The following is a 19,209-nucleotide window of genomic DNA, read 5'->3' as shown; positions in this document are numbered from 1 at the left end:
GTTTTGGCTGCTGAGAAGAGTCTTTGAAGGTAAGGATTTCTTCCCCTGAGGTATCATGATCAGCTTATGAGCCTATCAGTCTTTCTCTTCCTTTTTGAGAGATGTGCACCCTGCTCCTACCTTCAGTTTACTGGGTGAAGAGAAAGTAGCCGCTTACACCTTGTATCCCCCCAAATAAACCAATCCAGTCTTGTACCAGTCTGGCCTAGTCTACAGAGCTGCAGAGTCTTTTTGTTTTACCAAGACATGTAATTTCAGAGAAGAGGATGTAAACAGTAATGAGTAATTGGTGTTGTGGTTAACAGAGGACATGATATTCCATTTTGCCAGGAGCTGTCTATAGAAATCCAGCAATCCTTTGACCAAGAGAGCAGATCTCTTCACTGCATATGAACGACATTGAAAGGTTTATTACAAAATGACTGTGGTGGGGATTTTATCTTAAAAGATTCGTGAAAATCAGTCCAAAAAAAAGGCCTGTTTAGTGTTTCACAATTGCAAGAGCATCTTCATAGACTTTATTCCTGTTGTTCAGTTAACAGCTTTGAAGTCCTTACTAGTCAGTGATCCCTTTCTGGCTTAGCCCCGTAACCTTCCTGGCTGAATCCAGGGACAAGCAGTTCTGTCACTCTCTCTATTAACCTCACAGCATTTGCTTCAGAGTTACCACAACAACAAGGATTACGTGACAAGCAAATGAAGAACCAGTCAGATAATGGAGTTTTTAAAATGGGGATTACTGGTGCTGAAGATGTAATGGCCTCTTTGATGCTGTTACTATCTATAGCATAAACCCTTCTCAGTCTCTGGACTATTGACCTGACACACTGAAAAGGCTCCTTTGCAGCCCCTTTTGTCCAAAGAAAGGGAAAAGCTTTGAGCACAGACATCTTCAAGGCATAGGAAAAACACAAGGCCAAGAGATAAGCTTGGTCATTTGAAGGCATTTTATTTCTTTGAAGCACAATCCCAACGTTTTACCTGAAACCGATATCCTGATTTTATCTGTGCTGCTTTTTTTCAACAGTGTGCACTCAATACCTTGTGATTTCTATAGATATCCCAAGCTGATCTTGGAGCCAGAGCAGCAGCTTCACAAATCAGTGTCTGCTGAAAAGAACAGTCTAGTGAGGCTTTGGGAAAAACAGTTGTCCCTGGCACTTCAGTGGTTGTAGCTCTTGATGCATCTGTGGGCTTCTCATACGTTACAAGTGGAGACACACAGCTGCTGCTCAGGAATAAGCAAGTAGTTGGGTTTTAGAACAACTGGACTGTTTGCTCTTGGTTTGGGGGATAACAGTGAGAATGGAATTATGTGTAGAAAGGTGAGAATTATGTTTTGTCCATATCATAACGCCCTGCAAGGCTCTGATGTGTACAGAGCTTTCTGAGTTCTGCAAACATGAGTTGTCTGCAATTTCATCCTAAGTTTGTTTTTACAGATTATTATCAGGTTCATAATGTTCTGAGGAAGTTGGGGGATGTAATTCTTCCTGGTTTACAGATACAAAACAGAATTCCAACCTTAAATGGAGCAGCATTATCTGATTGTATAGCAGAGTTGTGAAGAGTGCATGCAGGAACTACGGCTTTGGCCTTTCTTCACACACATAAACACAAGCGCTGCCTGATTCTGAGACCACAGTGGGATCTCCGGTGTTGGACCAGATTTAGTATGTGAGTAAAAGAAAACTGAGGGGTCAGGTTGAAGGCTGCACCTCTATAGATGTTGCCTCCTCTGCTGCATTCAAGGGCTGGCACATGAGAACTACCAAGAGTGGGATTAATTCAGGTGCCTTTTCATACCAGTGCTTTATCATTACTGTCACTGTAAATCTCTATTAGATAGCAGATGCTGTCATACCTCCTACTTGTGCTGACACATTTATGTCACACTGACTAAGATCATAGAGGCTGGTGCTTCCTTTTTTTGGGATAGTTTATTGTTGCTTGTTTGCAACTGTGCACTCCAGAGGGTTGTCCGGCACTTTGCAATAGCTGAAGTGTACTTGTACAGTAGTTGAGAGTGTTTTCCACAGCACCTGTGCTTTCCCTTTCCATACTGTGGTTCTGCATATCAAAACTGTACAGGCATGTGTGCTGATGAACACTTCCACAAGTGCAAAACTATTTTTCTGTCATTGTTCGCATTGTTTAGGTAGCAGCAACATCTCACTGTGTCAGAAAGCTCTCCTTGGGCTTGATCCAATGCTGCCTTTCCCCCTTCATTTCCTTTCCCTTTCTTCTCATTATAGCATTTCACTACAAACTAAATTCTTCTGTCTCCTTCCCTGCTCCCTCTAGCAGCTATTGCTGCTGGTTATCGTGGGCCCCCAGTCATTGCTGAGCCAACTTATACATATTGTGTTTTGCAAACAATCTTTCTTCACAAGTCAGTCCCTTTGGTTCCCTGATCACTTGGATTGCTTTTCTCCAAACTCCTTGTAAAATCTGTCAGTATCCTTATGATGATAAGAGAGCTCATCACAGAACGCAGTGTTATGCATGCAATTTCACCTCAGTGGGTAAGAAGACATTTTACTATTTCCTTGTTTCATAGCACAGCGCTGCTGCAGCATTCCCTCAACATTGCTTTCTTTTCTCTTTTTACTGATACTGTTTGTCCTAAGGCTCCAGGCTTTGTTCAGGGTTATGTATAGTATGTAAAACTTTAGGAAGCTCTTGGGCATACCAGGCTGGTTGTTTGCAAGCCCTGGGGCAGTGGCAGAGCTTATTTGCTAAACTTAATACACACATTCTGGATTCTGCTGTGTGAACTGGTGTCTTTCAGCTAGGGCTGTTTTAAATGTTGTCTATTATACAAATGGTGATGAGGTGCAGCGGTGCAAATGGAAAATGAATGGAAGTAGCAGCGCTGTAATAGAGAAACAGCACTGGTATATTGAACTGGGTTGATACTTGTGCAACCATGGCCACATGCTGGCCTTTATGGAATGTCCAGGTAAGCATGATGAAATCACTGACCTGACCCTCTAACTGCTCATTAACCCATTATCTAGAGCAGAGCTCTCTGGAACAGCAGCTGCCTGTCCAGGTGTGTTTTATGCAGTGCCTGTGACACAGCGAGGACTGATCTTAGTTAGTGTGCTCCTGTAGGTCACCATGATGAAACCCACTGCAACAGAACAAACTGCAGAAATACAGTACAGTGATGGCCCCCTCACTGCGTTATTTGAGCTACAATGGATATGAGTTCTGCAGATTCTGATGAGGACAAAATTCTCAGCAAAACAAATACAAATAGTTTGAAACATGTAGGAGCTGAGATGCACCGGTGTAAGAATAGATGGACATAAGTTGGCCAAGTGTAAAATTTGGGCTGAAAAGTAGGAAAAGAGCTTTCCAAGCATCAATCCAGGTATGTCTTGAAACAGTTTTTCACTAAGGAAGTTGGAAGCAAAAGACCTAACTTTCTGTCATAATTAAGAATGCCCTATTTATAAAGCTCATTAGTACTTGACTAACACTTCATTAAGACATGAGTAAGTAATGAAATGTAGGTACAGACTCCCATTCCACATCTTCCATTGTCACATCTATGTCAGCTTTTGTCTATTCTCTATTCTTCTCTATTTATTTATAAAGTAAGGACTTTTAACTGGACTTTTGTCTGGAGTACCTTACTGTAATGATAATTGTCCTTTGATTGCCTCAGTCCACTTAAGGAGCCTTGCAACTTAAGTGTACAAGCAAGTGCATGTTCTTTACTATCAGTAGGAATCAAGCCCCTGCTCCCCTGCCTGCCACCTTTGATTCATGCAGCACACTTGGTTGGACTTGGCCTGTTTCTTAAATAGGTCAATTAATATGTAAAGTGGAACCTTAGCTAGTTATCGCAGGTGAGAAAATCGGTCTCTTGGGTTTCAGCACAATCTACTGGTACAACCTGGTGGGAAAATGACTTCAATGTAAAAAGCTACTTTTGTGAAGGAACAAAGCAAAGAGGAATTTGAATCTGCTTTAAAGTAGCTAAGAAACTCTGCTTGGGATCTGCCTGCCTTTGTCCCACCCCACAAAGCATCTGCTTTAAGATACATAGCAGAAGAACAAGCCCAGTACTTCTTGGACTGAAAAATGGCAGAAATAGCACTTGAGAAGATCAGAAGAGAAGATCCTTGGCCAGTGGCAGGTCTGTGACAGAGAGGACTGTTAGATATAATGTCCAGGCAGAATAAATAATAATCTCAAGGCCCATTGATTTCAGCATCTCTTTCCATCGGGTTTTGCAGATAATGCTGGCTGGTAGGCAGCACGATTGTACCCACTACATAGACCATGAACCTGAAGGGTTAACACACTACCTGGAGTGGGAAATACAGTCCGGCAATGTTGTTTCTGTCTTCTGAGGTATTCCTCCTCTCTTATTTATGGTGGCTGGTCCTGATAGAAGTATCACAGTTGCTCTGTTCTGTCTACACATGACTGATGTAGCAAGTTACTGTAGTTGACAGAAAAGTGGGTTAGTTTTTGCTGGAGAAAATGAAGTTCTTCTATGGAGCTCTTGGGACAGCAGAATTTGCCTAGGTCACATGGCTGTCAGGGACACACTTGTGCCTCAAAAAAACCTGATACTGATAGGTATCAGTAATACTAATGCTGTAATAATAATACTAATAAGGTAATAATAATACTGATTCATAGTTGTAGAGAGCGATAAGCTCTCCCCTGAGCCTCCTCTTCTTCAGACTAAACAGTCCCAGTTCCCTCAGCCATTCCTCATAAGACTTGTACTCCAGACAACTGCCAGACAGCTAAAGAAGCAAAGCAAAAAGAAAACCGAACAGCTTTTCTGGACTGGTGAATAAAAATATTTGTGAGCACAAGAAAAAGAGAAGGAAGAGCTCAGCTGGAGGGAGAATAAGGCCTTTCTCTTTTCAGTATCCACCTGCTGGTAGAAACTATGGCTGAATGGCAGCACAACTATACTTTTATCCCATTACTTTCTCAAACATGAGGAAAAACTGGAAAACCTAGAATCAAATCTCATGGCTCAGCGAGATCTTTCTCCTAATTACGCAAAACTATACAGAGGGTAATTATCACAGTCTACAAAACACATGGCTGTAGTTTCCCTTGCAATCCTAATCCTAGGTATGTTGTGGCATAGTTCTACACTTAATATTCTTCTTCTCTTTCTGGTGGAGTCTACCCTAAGAGAAAAAGAAAACAGAAACACCCAACTCAGCATATCAGTGATGTACGAGTGATGATCGTCTGCATGTCTGCGGTGCTCTTAGAAATTCACATTGTTCTGGATGCAGACTGTTCTCTTCTGATTCATACTTAGCCTGGTTTCACTGTCTGCCAGTGGCATCTGCAAAGGTTTGCAGGAAAGGATGGAAAAGTTTTCTAGTGAGTGTCAGCTTCAGAAACTCGATTATATAAGGAGCTCCTCAGCAATTCACAGCAGCTCTCTCTGCTGGAGCTGCCAGAGTCAGCTGGGAGAGCTGTTCTCCTGCTCTCTAGTGGTAGAAGCACAAAAAAGCCAAACATGTTCTGTTTTTTTCCAAGCAAACTCAAACGCACATATCTTATTTTTACAGAGAAGGCCTGAAAATGGCTGACAAATTCCAAGGTGGTGACTTGGAAAATGGAGGAGTCTCGACTACTCAAGAAAGAAGTAGTTTGATCTCATATCTGTGTGCACATAGGGCCTATCAGAGAGTATCTGAGAGTTCAGCTGAATCCTGTAAGATTCTAAAGTGAGAACTTTCTGTTTTCCGAAGAGTCTTTGAAGAGATGAATTTGTAGAATTGGATATTCTCACTGCCATTAGCGGTAGGCAGCCCATGACACACAGCTGCTTGTTTTAGTTCCAGCCAGTAGATAGCAGCAGTAAGCAGACTCGCTTGTTTGCTGCCACGGTATCCAGTGCAGCACTTGATGAAGCAACCATCTACTTAATGCCAGTCTGGTCAGGCTGGAAAACTGAGAGATGAGGTGGTAAAACTGCGAGAAAAGCGGGGAATAAAGTCCTTATCTACCTCCCCACCTCTTATCTCAGGCGTACCTAGCTCATATAACTGTGGCCCATGAGTGTGCATGAAATATACCCACAGCTTTGCAGGTAACCTGTGATCCCTTATACTGGCACAACCTCCATGCTGTGCATTTGAGTGATCCACGTTACCATCACTGCATCTGCAATCAGGGTCATGCAGCAGAAGTAATAATGGCAGGGAGGCTGCAGGCTCATTGGCTGCCTATCAGCTAGGGAAGGACTGGACTATTCTGTAAACACATACCTATAAATACAGTCCATACTAAATTAAAAGTGGACCTTGATTTTAAACATGCAAACATTTCAGAACAGTGATGTGCAGATTTTCTCTACAGTCCTGTGTAATAAAATAAACCAAAATTGCTCTTTAGGGACTGCAGCTCAGTGCAGCTGAGCCAGTGCTGGAGAACTCTTGGTTATTCCTTTTTTCTTCCCCAAGCATTCTGTCAAGACTAGAAAATAAGGAATATAAAGCTTTTCCTGCAGTGGCTGACTGACTTGTGAGTGGGTTTGATACCTGGATAGGCAGTTCTCAACTTAGCTGTCTCAGTTGATAAAGTGCCCATTGTAATGAACGTTACACAGCACCCTCTTCTGCTGAAATGATGAGAAGTGGAAATCCCTGCTTTTCCTTTTTTTTTTTTTTCCCTCTCTCTGATAGGCATTTATATACTGAAGAACAAGGCAAGTATGAAAACTCAATTACAGTAAATGGGGGAAAATCAATAAAGGAATGAGAAGCTGGCAGCCACATAGATGGGGCTTATCTCTGCAGAAGGATCCTGACACATGACATTACAAGAACATAGAGTGCTCAGATGAGTTATGAAGATTGATATTTATGATGATGACTTGCAATTGTGCTATTTAAAAAACTCACCTATTTGGTAATGAAAACCTGCTGGCAAGATCTGATCAGAGAGGTGAAATTGCAGGAAGAGTAAAATAAGATCAATAAATCAAATGCTGTAAATCATCTGTGAGGCACACGGCAATGAAGGCTGAATTCAAGAATTGAAACTGCAAGCATAAATCCATCTCACGTGTGCTACTATTTCTTCTGTGGAACACATGCTCACCTCTAACATTTCCAGACTGACCTCTGTCAAGGACAAAAAAGATACTGGCTGTCCCCTCACAGAATGATTCCCACTGACTGCCATGTGTTTCATTTCAACACAGGCTTCAAGGATCTCTGTTTGCTAGCTCAGAAATGCTCCCTGATTCTGTCTTCCCATTTGCTTTGTCATCTACTTGTATGGAAGATGCTGAAGAGACCCACAGTGTGCACAGCTTGAGAGGAGTAGGGAGCCCACGTGGCTGTTGATTGAGGCTCAGAGGCCTCAGCTGACCATGCCTGGGAGTTTGTTTGTTGTCATTGATTTGAAATGCAAAACAGCCTTGAAACAGCATTGTCTTCCTTTCTGTAACTACAAGCCCTGTCTTGATTTTTAATCCCACATGCTGTTTATCTAATAAAAAATTCCAGTGGCTGATCATCTGCTTGCCAACGTTCAGTATCTGCAGCATGTATTTGAAAGTGGATAAGGCCCCCTGAATAATGCAGTATCCAAGTCAAGAGAGCCATTCAAGAAATAGAAGTTGGGATATCTACTCATAATTCCACCCTGAAATGTCATTTTTTGGTCTGCAGCGCCTGCTTAAACATTCCTATCAGATGGAGATGAAAGCAGATCCTTCCAGTTTTAATGGTGATGGCAGCTGGTAGATCAGGCTTAGTCAAAACATTCGTGCTTTGGAATGCATTTATAGGGAAATGCTTAACAAGAACTGCTTCGAGTTCAGTGTCAGCAGCTTGATTTTGGTTTTAAGAGGCTGTGTTGAACAAGCACAAGTGGAGAGAAATAGCTTGTTCCAGTGGACTGATGATATGAGAAGAATTAACAAGTCCTGTGTTTTAGGTCCTGGCCTGCCACTGCTTTGCTGAGAGGCCTCGGTGAGCTCTTAGATTCCTGTAGCAAGCTTATTTAATATCAGGTAGCATCATCATAGAATCAAGGAATCACAAGCTTGTGATTAAAACTTGCTTCAATAACCAGTCACAAAGGCTTGCAGTCTGATACACAAACATGCCTTGCTTAAATTAAGTAATGCATAACAGCGAGGAATACACTGACAATCTGCATTGACCCAGTAGTTCGTATGGGAATGATAATGTGACAACTTCCTGACCTAGGAGTACATCTGTCTAGTGGATTTTCCCCCTATTTCATAGAATCACAGAATGGTTGAGGTTGGAAAAGACCTTTAAGATCAGTGCCACCCCTCTGCTCTAGGCAGGGACACCTCCCTCTAATCCAGGTTGCTCACAGCCCCATCCAGCCTGGCCTTGAGTGCTTCTCCAGCCCCTCTGGGCAACCTGTTCAGAAAACTGTTTTTCTTTGGTCCCTTTAAGAAGAGGATCAAGAGTGAAAGACTTGTTTTATAAGGGAAGAACCCCTCTAACTAAGTTGGATTTCAGGGTGGGGAATTCTTATCTTTTTAATTCTCTTATTTTTTAATATTGCTACAGGATGATTTGATGACTAATGACTTGGAAGTGATAGCAAGACTGTTGTAGGTGTTTAATTTTGGGTCTGGCATTGGCTTTGTTGTAATAATCTCTGTGGGATAATCTTGTTTCTTCACTTTCCATACCCAGAAAATAGGCAGGAGGTGTTGAAGTGCATTTGTGGGCCTACAGAAGGTCATCCTTGGTGCAAAGATCATCTTTGGTACAAAGTAGCCTGAACTTATTTCAGAAGCTCCATGATTTTCATGTGATGTATACTAAGAAACTGCTAGAGGGAACTCAGTAGATGTATAGTAATGGTTAGTTATTATTCAGTCCTCCCAGTGGCTCCTTCTAGTTCTTTAAAATGCCACTTTATTAGTCATTTTACTTAGATACACAGCATTAATAAACATGAAAGGCTAAAGCTGCCTTCATTGAACTTGGAAATCCATACAGTGGAGTTGCACAGGCTTTGAAACCTCAATGTGCTGCATATATTTCCTAGAGGAAAGCTTACCATTTGTGGCTTTTAATTGGGACTCACCATTAGACAATTCTATAACACTCCCAGCAAGCAAAGAGCCTCTGAGAGTCCATTGTGAGCTTTTCTTGTTGTTGTTTGTTTGTTTTTTTGTAACAAGTTCATGTTGAAACTGGAATTGTGATGGTCCAGTTTGGCAGAAGTTCTCAGTTCTCAGCCCACATTAAAAAAGAAAGGGCCATATGATCCTCTGTTTAGTTCAAATACCATCAGTGATGTTTGTAATGATGCAACTCGTAAAAAAAGAAATTAATTAAAATAAGACGTAGGAATCCAGAACATCCTAACATTCTCCCTTTAAGGTCATCCTGCCTTTTAACTTGGGGCTGCAACTTGTGCATTAACATTGTTTCTGTGTGTAGCTCATTCTTGGATTAGTTACCCTGTGGGAAACACTCGCTTCATTATGACAATAAGGAGGGCATGAATTCAGTAGAGAATGGACTATAATGATCCAAATGAGAAGCATCCAGATTCCTTTCCTGAGAATCACAGGTCTGCTTTCCATTAATCCCATTTAATGTGAGCACAAGCACCTGATGTGTATCTGCAACCCCCTCACCCAAAGTCCATATAATGCTTTTATCTATGGTGTGGCATATTAGGAGTTCCATCAATGAGAACAGCCCAGGAAGAGGGAGGAAAAGTGTCAGCTTCAGATGCGTGTGACCAACAATTCTCCTCCAGGCTGGTTTTAGTCAGAATGCTGGAGTTGGCACTGAAAAGTATCAGAAGTGTGAGCAAAACACAGAGCTGAATGAGGGGGATGGTAACATCTCTACAAGAAGTGTGGAGAGAGCTTGGCTGACTCTATAGTGAGATATGGCTTGATATTAAGCAACCATTCTGTTGTATGCTGGCTCAAATCATCCACACACAATTCAGTGTTCTTGTCTTGAAGCTATATCCTTTAAGTGCTGTAACCAAGAGATATATATCTTCTGTGTAGACTAGGATTTACACAACCAACTGTTCAGACTCCTGTTCATACTGCAGCTCTGCAGTAAGAGAGCTATTTTCATTTTGCTATGAAGGTTGATTGATGTGTGTAGAACATGTTGGGAGGGTCAGAATGGAGATATTTCAAGTCTTTTAGCCACTGTTGCTGGTCATTTATTCTTCCAGTTTTCCAGTTTTTTATGCAGAAAGGGGCATCATTAACTTTTACTCTGCTTTCTTATGTGGTGTGATTTAGGACTAACTCCAGTTATTCCAAATTCAAGTCTAATAGCTGGGATGGAGCTAAAGAAGGTTTTAAAAGAAAACAAAACATACAAAAAACAAACCCAAAAAACTCACCAAATCTTGTTTTTAAAATTTTCTATGATGGAGAACCTGTGAAAAGCTTCATCACAATAATCTGCATGTTGGTTGTCCTCAATTTTAAAAATTATTAGCTTAAATCTGCCCTAAATTCTTGTGGTTTCAAGTTCCAGGCAGCATCTCTTTGGCAGCTCTGTGAATGTGAGGATTCCACCATGTTTGGGACTCTTCTTGTTGTGGGAACTGAGAGATTATTATCAAATAATTACTTCTTCCTTTTACTTAACTAAAAAAGATTAAGCTCTCAGGATCTTTCCCGTTAAAGCATGTCTTGTAGTTCTTTTTCACTGAGCTGGATCCTAAGCCTGGATCTGGCACCAACATCTTCTACCACAAGCAGCAAAGGCAGCCCTGAGTACAATATAATATACAATATAATCACCTTTGGAGAGTCTTCTGCACTGGAGGAGCCTTCCATGAAAAGAGGAAGGGCAGAATCACCAGAAGAGCTCTGATAACACCGTGCATAGAACAAGAGTAAGTGTGTGGTTGGAGGCTACATGATTTAGCTAGCTTGAGCTAATACATTTCCCTCATACTTGAAGCCAAAGCAAGCTAGCGAAGTTTTCATATTACTCAAAGTCACAGGAAGATGTTTTAACAACTTCTGTGTCAGCCCTATGCTTGATGGGAAGATCAAGTCATTCTGAATCTCATATTCTTTAGCTCTTAAAGCAAGACTCAATCTGCTCTGTTTATTCGACTCAAGCCTTTTCCCTGCTAGAAGAAGTGAAGCATTCTCTAGTGCTGAGAAGTGTGGGTGGCAAACACCTGATCTGAGCCTTTTTCTCTACTTAAAAGTTTGAAAAAGGCAACAAAAAAATTGCAGGCTTTCCTTCCATTACTCATGAACAGGAAATAAATAAATAAATAAATAATATATATATATATATAAGTATGTATGTATGTATATATGTATATAGACACACTTTTCAAAATAAATCCTGTCTCTAATCCTGTTAACTGAAACCTGCAAATCCAAGGAACTGGAAGTCTGTTGCTCCACTGAAACAGGGATTTGTGAAGGGTTTTGAAGAGTGGTGAAAAACAAAGAACTGACAAGCAGAGAAGTGGCTAATGATGTATGCGGTGCTTCTTTGAGCAGACTTCACATCAGCTTGTCAAGCATCCCAAATGACATGAAGTTGCTTAAAAGGAAAGAAGTGGTATTTATTGTTTTTGTTCTCTAACCTTAAGTGCTTCCTCTGGGATAGAGTATGCACTGAGATACCTCCAGCTTCAGAATGCTCCTTAATGATAGAATCTTTTGAGTCGGAAGGGGCCTTTAAAGATCATCTAGTCCAACTCCCCTGCAATGAACAGGGACATCTACAGCTCAGTCAGATGCTCAGAGCCTGGTCCAGCCTGACCTTGAATGTCTCCAAGGATGGGGCTTCCAATACATCTCTGGGCAACCTGTGCCAGTGCCTCACCACCCTTAATCTGACGTCCCTCTCTAAGAGTAAGAGGAGAAAATGATTTTGGCATCTAGGTCTGCTTGACTAAGCTACTTTATGCGTATCATTTTTTACAGCAATAGTGAACAGAAGCAGCAGCAGAAATAAATATTTTTTGCCAGTAACTTTGAGCTGGGAACACATAAAACTATGGAAGCTAGACAGATTCCCTGCGTGACTGCAGGCATTTTTCTTTATGCCAGACTCAGTGACAGATATAGGTGCTTAAAGGTTGTGTATTGCAGCATGTAACTCTAAGCCCAGGATTCCCAGCTGAGCTTTGCAGTCCTGTGTCCCTGTAGCACTGCAGAGGTGCTGCGGGTCAGGCTGGGCAGGGAGCTGACAAAATCAAATACCACAAATCACTTCTCCCCACTGTCTCACTGCACCTCAGGCACATGTGGGGCTTCACATCATCTAGAACCCATTGTCTGGTCCCTGCTCCAGGAATGTTTTTACAAATGTCATGGGATAAACCATTGCCTAAAAGGAAGAGAGTCCAGGAAGCAGTATCTAAAACAGCTCTGTATTGCCATACTTTTGCATTAAATAGTACAGAGCAGTAACATTAAATGCAGTATGAAGTTTGCTCATTGATTTCTTAGGAAAAAGCATTCACAAAAGAGCCAAGTGAGCGAGATCCCTCCCCCTCACAAGAAAGCACACAAGCACAAGAATACCATCCTCTGAGACAAATTTATACGATGATGAACTGATACTATCAAGGCAATGGCCTCAAGTGTCTACAGAGCTTTGTTCAGACTCTTAGACAAAGGTCAATGAAGTGTTGAAAACAAATGAAAGCATTGCCTGCAGGAATTAATCAGTGGGGAGTGCCTGGCTGGACTGCTAGAACTGCTGAGGCGTGGGGCAACAGCCCTGCATATCAGATCCAGCAACACATGTGCTGGGCCAGTGTGGAAAATAAAAGCTTGGTTAGTCCTTATCCTGTATGTCCGAGACAGGGCCATGACTGGCAGGGAGTATCCAAGGAAGGAGAGGCACCAAGAACGAAATCCTCAATGAATCTTCAGCGTTTCCTGGGTAATTTCTTCTTTGTCAGATGTACAGCACTTGCGTTGCCTTCTATTAGGAAGTCCAAATCTCATCATTAGCCACTTGGGTAATACACTAGTTCCTAAAATACCATTTAAAACAGAGAACAGGAAAGTGCATTTTCCTCTATGTGTAAACCTGTCTTGTTCTCAGGGGGTTTTAACATTTGGAAACAAAACAAAACCAACCAAACAAAACCAAACAGGACAGTTCACTTCTTGGTAAAGGTGAGGTGAATGTCAGCTTAGTTGGCTGAGGTCAACAGTGACCATAAAGAAGCCTAGCATGGAAGTTACACTCTCCTTAATGGTAGTATTGCAGCATAACTTTAACATGCAGAAAAGCAAATGCAATACAGGCAATGGCCACCCTTCCTCTTTCTCTATTTAGTTTCTTCTCCTCTGCTTTGTATCCACCCATCTCTGTCTGCTACCACTTTTCCCTGCAGTAGCTCCTCAGCAAAGCCCTCTCCAAAAAGCAGAAAGGAAATGCATAGCCCAGACCTGGCATTTGAAGATCACGATGTTGTTTACTCTTCTGCTATGATCTGTTCTGCTGCTGTTAAGGCTGGGAATGGGCTACTTTGCTGCAGCTCTGAGATCAACAGAATTTTCTATGTGCTTCAGTAACACTTAAAATTAAACAAAAGTAACAGCCCAAATTGGAGCTGAAGCGGTTATTTGGATCCAGAATGGATGTAAAAGCTCAAACCCAAACGTAGGTGTGCTGACACAGGCATGTGCAAACTCAGAAAACAATCTCAAACCTTAGGATAGTCATGAGCTCTTCTTGGTGATGAGTGGGTTACAATGTGGTACCACTGAAGGGCCAGTTTCTAAAAGCAATTCCAGACAGAGGAGATCTTTATTTTAATCTCACAGAATTATATGAGCCTTATCATCTGCTGCCTCTTCCCTTCCCTCTGTTTATCTGGTGGCTCACTGAGGCACTCAGCATTGCTGGCAGTTGCAGACGCTGCTGCTGAGCAACAGAGTGGCAGTGGCACAGATTGCTCTTCTCTCACAAGATAATGGGGATGTCTTGAGGACTTAGACTGGCATGACCTGTTTATTTGTTTGCAGAGGATATACTCATGCCAGTAAGGCATGAGGTGCAGGCAGAAATGCTTTACCTCCCTTGCCTTTGGCTTTGCTTTTATTGGCAGTGAAATTGTATTCCATTGAAATTATTGAGTGGGAGGGATAACTACCTAAAACATAACCTCTGTGGCATCAGCGTGACCAACAGTATCTGCATAAGGGGTAACAAGAAAGTGGGATTCTCTGCTTGAACCTCTTCTGCTACCATATCATTTAGACATGTTGGCTATGCTTGTTTTTTGCAATTTTGCTGTCTGCAAGAGTTCAGAAATCATGAGTAAGCATGAAAATGTGTAAGTTGCTCCCCAGTGCAATGAAATGGTTTTTAGCTGCTTACCTAAGGAAATGGAGCTAATGCATGCTTTGTATCCACTGGTCTGTCAGTTTTCCTCTTCTAGTATTTCAGCCTGTTCAGTGGTTTAAAACAAATCTGATGGAAGAATCTTCTTGCTCTTTCCACCTGTTTGTGAAGGCAGCTTGTTTCTAATTAGTAGACAGCCTCTTATTTAAACTTTTAAAACCCTCTGCCTTTCTTCAGCAGTTTGATGCAACAGATCATCAAGCACAGAGTGTGGACTTCCCAAAGCTGGGCCCTGCCAGTGCTGTTACTGGAGACAACAGCACGTTTCCCATCGAATCCAGCACTGCGTGACAATCAAAAATAGTGCAGTTCATGTGGACAGAAGATGCACGGGCGAGGATGGGCTCGTGAAGAGGGATCCATTATTCTTTGAAGCTACAGCTCATTAAACGCTGGTGAAAGGCTCTGTTTTGAGAAAGAGTGGTTTGATAGTCACTGAACTGATCCAGTTTGAACAAGCCTCTCCGTGCTGTCTCAACTCTTCTGAATAATTCCAGATGATGGTAGAAAAATAATAAGTTCTTGGTCTTTAAATAGAAATTTGATGGAATGTACATTTGGAAAGCAAATGTTATTGAAGCCCAAGATACAAGCTTACTGTGAGCATTTCAATGTGAATATTGGAAACTCAACTCTAGACCACAATGTAAAAATGTTGACCATCCATAAACTAAATGTAACTGTGACTAAATCATAGTTACTGTGATCTCAGCAGCTTCCCAGAATCTGTGTAATTTCTCTCCTTCACTCCTGGGTGCTGGTCCTTAAGTTTTCTGCTCTGCTCAGGGAATATTGCAGGTCAGGTGGCAAGGTGCACTTGCTCATCAATCAGTTTCTGGCAGTGATTTTTATCTCCTTGCAGCAGAGAGGATTATCAACTTTAGTAGAGTTCTAACCGCTTTGAAAATCCTGCTCTTTATTTTCTGCACAGTCTGTGATATATGCCCATAGATTCTCACATGGCTAATTTTTTTTTTGGTTAACATTTCCTTTTTTTGCAGTCCACTGCCATGGCTGTTGGTTAAAAGCACATTCCCAGCAACCCCCTGGAAATACATCTTAGGCAAGTGCTCCTATTTTGATTGTGGTTATGAGGATGACGAGGGTGGGATCACTGCGGGTTTATTTGCCAGTGGAGGCTGAACAGATAATAGCTTTCCAAGTGCTTCCTGACACGGGCTTTCCTGGTGCTGCTGCCTCTATATGCCAGGCTTCACAGCCTGTTGTCATTGGGAATCTCTCAGCTCCCACACATGAACTTTGAACTAATCTTTCTCTCGACCCAACCCAGTTTTTATGCAGCACCAAAAGAGGGCTTTCTGCTTCCACCCTGACATCCAGCACAGTGCAACTCTTCCCTCTTCCCCCTGCCCTGTGAAGTGCCTCCCCACCACCCAACATTCTGGCATGTATCTCACTTCTCGGTGCTCAGCATTTTCCTTATCATGCCCAGGTGCCCAGGTGCCTTCTTCTCTGTACCTTAAATAGGTTTCAGCATTTGTTCCAGCTTCCTGCTTCCCATTCCTACTGATAGAGCAATAAAGGAAGCATTGGTTCCCTGTTACTTACACAATCCATTTGTGTAAGTAACAGGGGCAGGAGGGAGGTAAGATTTGTGTATTTGTGGTGAAACTGTATTTGTTCTAGGTGTGACCCAAGCTGTAGGAGCAGTAAGTGAAGGTTCTACCACTAAAACCCCAATAAAATTTCCCTATTTTAGTATTTCATACTTTCACATGTCAGTTATGAGTTAGAAGCTGCCCTCTAGGAACAATGTGCAGCTTTGAAGGGACTTGTTTAGCTCCTCCAATCTACATCACATGTTAATTGACTCCTTTATTATCTGAGAACCCAAAGGCTCCAGGGTGACATCTGAAACTGTCACCCCAGCAAAGCCTGTCCTAGCAGGTCAGTGTGCAGTGCTTGCATTGCTGCTTTCTGGATCCTGAGCTGGAGGATGGAAGATTTTGTGATTCTCAGTCTGTTCTTGCATAATCCTGAGCTTATTAATAATGTGATTTTTCCCATTTGTGTGCAGCACTATATTTTCATTGAAGTAGCACCACATTTGGGAGTTGACAAAATCCCTTAAGAAATAAGCGAATCTTTGGCTGCTGCACCTGCATTCTTCCTTCTACATCTCCTGCCATTGTATCTACACCAGGTCTTGAGCGGTATCTGACAAATACTGTTTAAAAAAAAAGAGGTAATTTCCCTCAGAAGGGGTTTTTCCTTTTCCTGGCAGGTGGGTTCACTACGCCCCCTTTGAATGTACTGTGCAGCCAAGGATAGAACAGTCCTAGTGCAGCAACAGGCACAGCTTTCCTGAAGGGTTCTGAAAACCTGCCTATAAAGGACTATTTGCTAACGTGGAAAGCATTGCCATAATATCAATAATAAATAATGGCTATGATGGTTTCATACCATTAGACAAGGATAATTCCCAGCCTCCTTGTACTTGCACTTAATTCTTGGAAGGCTCTCAAGTAAGATATAAATTCTCCGGATACCAAATTGTCATTACATTTGAAGGGCTTTGAATCTTCCTCTGGGTTCGGTACCTGTGACTCCTGGGGCCAAGTGGTAGAAATGTTTAGGAACCTGCCCTTGCAAACAGAGCTACATGAGAATTCACATTCTTGTTCTGGGCTATGTGTTTGATGAGATAGCACTAACTTTCTCATTTCAGGTTAAGCATTTTTTATTCAAAACAGGACTATAATAATTGCTAATTGAAAAATTGCTTCAAGCAAGTGTGATATTAAAGAGTTTGACAGTTTCAAAGGTAATAAGCATAATCCCCAAACAATGATTTAAAAAACTTATCTGTATCTTAGGAATCATCTGCCCCATATATAGACTGGATAACAGTGGCTCGGAGAATGCAAGGCAGAGCACCAGGATGTCTGCAAGCTTCTGTCATGGTGCAGCAGTGTGCCAGGCAGCCTGACTCAGTGTTTGCACCTGATCATTTGCTTTCTTAGCTGCAGAAGTGATGAAGGAGCATCCTGCTGCTCGGGTGCTCTGCAGTGTTCTCTTCCCACCTCAGGGCTTGAAGAGAATCTTATTTGTGTCATCGAATAAGGCAGCACTTAGAGAATAATCCCAGAAAGACCAAGAAATAGAGTGTGGGTGTTTTCCGATAGCAGGCTAGAATAGTAGAGATGAAAGAGGACAAACAGCTTGATTCCTTGAGCACGTCCTTTATTGCTCTGTCATTCTCTGAGAACATTAAGGGCTGCACTGAAGAAGCCGCATCAGTTTCAGATGTTATGCACCTCATTAATTAAAACACATCCTTTTGGAAGGCAGTTGATTGCAGCTTAGGCACAGAAGTGCATCCCTAGTTCCTAAATAGGGAAAAAAGTGGAGGAAAAAGACTTGTGATGTGATGGCTGGCTTAGTTCACAACATCTCATCTGCAGGAACATTTGAAAATCAAGATTTATTTCCCCAGGAAAGCAGACCTTGTGACTGAAATACCAATATGAAATAATACTTGTACCAGGTAGCATCTCTGTGGAGCACTTCAAATGAGTCACAGCCAGTTTAGGTGGTGCCAGGAGGTGACAGGAGGAGAGGAGCAGGTGAACACTTCAGAGAAAGGATTCGACAGAGAAAAGGCAAATGAAGATGAAGAAGCAGGTGCTGTCTGTGGGATGGTGCAGTCACTGCTGATGGCTGCATCCTGCTAAGTAGCATCCTGCTGCTTTAAATGGCACGGGTACCTTAGGCTGCTGACCAGGGACTCCTGGGGGAGAAAGGTGAACGTTCGCTAATGAAAGCCCAATGAAAGCACAGCTGTTCTCAGGGAGCCGGTGAGGATTTCCTCGCTGCTTGCAGTGGGCACTCGTTGCCTGTGCTGATCTCCCTGCAAAGTGCACGTGGTTTCCTTCTTCAGGGAGGTATGATTTAAATGAATAAAGCAGCGAGCAGTCTGAAAGCCGCATCCACTGAGCCTATGCAAAAATCTATGCAAACACTCTTACATGGCTAAATGGATTCTTAATTGAGCTCCACTGGTTTCAGAGGCTTTACATTAGGAAATAATTGGACTCGGTTTATCAATCTAACGCTTCTTAAGCATTAGGGAATAAACAGCCATTCTCCGAGAAGGGCAGGGCTGATTGCCACGTCTTTCCTTCCTTTTCTCCGAGATAGCACAATGCAGGGAGAAACCCGCTTTTACCTGTTCTCGGCCTCTGCACCACGCGGCGCCGGCAGCGGCAGGAGGGAGGATTCCCAGCGGAGCTTCCTGCCCACGGGAGCGGCCGGGGCCGGGCGAGCGCAGGAAGCGCTGACTCAGTGCTCGAGCGGAGTGGGCTTCCCCGCGTGCCGTGGAAGAGCCCACGCATAGCAACCCGCACGGCCCTGCCCTGCCCAGCCCCCGTTATTCCGGTAGGGGAGCCCTTGGAGATGCCGCTTGTCTTTCTGAATGACTTCTACGGCTCCAGCCCTTCATGGCACTAGTAGCGTGTCGCATGTCTAACGGGAGAGCAGGCAGCTGGGTGCTGAAACACGCAGTGTGCTTCCCAGCAGGGAAACTTCTGCCGGGAAAAGACAGGCGCTCCCCAAGCCCCTGCTTTGCATGCAAGTACGATTTTCAAGGTGAATCGATACTTTAGATTTGGATTTGCCCCTTCCCCAAAAAAACCCCCACATTAAAACCTGCGGCAAAGCAGCTGCAACTCCAGGAGGAGAAAGGCTCGTCAGCACCAAAGAGAACAAGGAATCTCGCTCCTCTTATTTTTACGACGCTGCTATTTTTAATCTAACAGCTGCCCGCAGTTCTCGCTGTTAAACCACGGGTGGCATCGAGCCGGGCTCTCGCTCA

At 42.8% G+C, this 19,209-nt stretch overlaps 1 long non-coding RNA gene across 1 annotated transcript; it reads right to left on the bottom strand.

Moving 5' to 3' along the window:
- Positions 1 to 17,558: 17,558 nt before the first annotated feature.
- Positions 17,559 to 19,001, bottom strand: LOC107318505. Its single transcript, XR_001557385.2, has 2 exons — positions 17,881 to 19,001; positions 17,559 to 17,725 (listed from the first exon to the last, which is right to left on the bottom strand). It is a non-coding gene; the product is annotated as an uncharacterized LOC107318505 (long non-coding RNA).
- Between the last annotated feature and the right edge of the window lie 208 nt (positions 19,002 to 19,209).

Source organism: Coturnix japonica, chromosome 10 (genome assembly GCF_001577835.2).
Source record: "Coturnix japonica isolate 7356 chromosome 10, Coturnix japonica 2.1, whole genome shotgun sequence".
NCBI lineage: Eukaryota > Metazoa > Chordata > Aves > Galliformes > Phasianidae > Coturnix > Coturnix japonica.
Note: the sequence above shows the minus strand (reverse complement) of the source record. Positions and strands in the feature narration are given on the sequence as shown.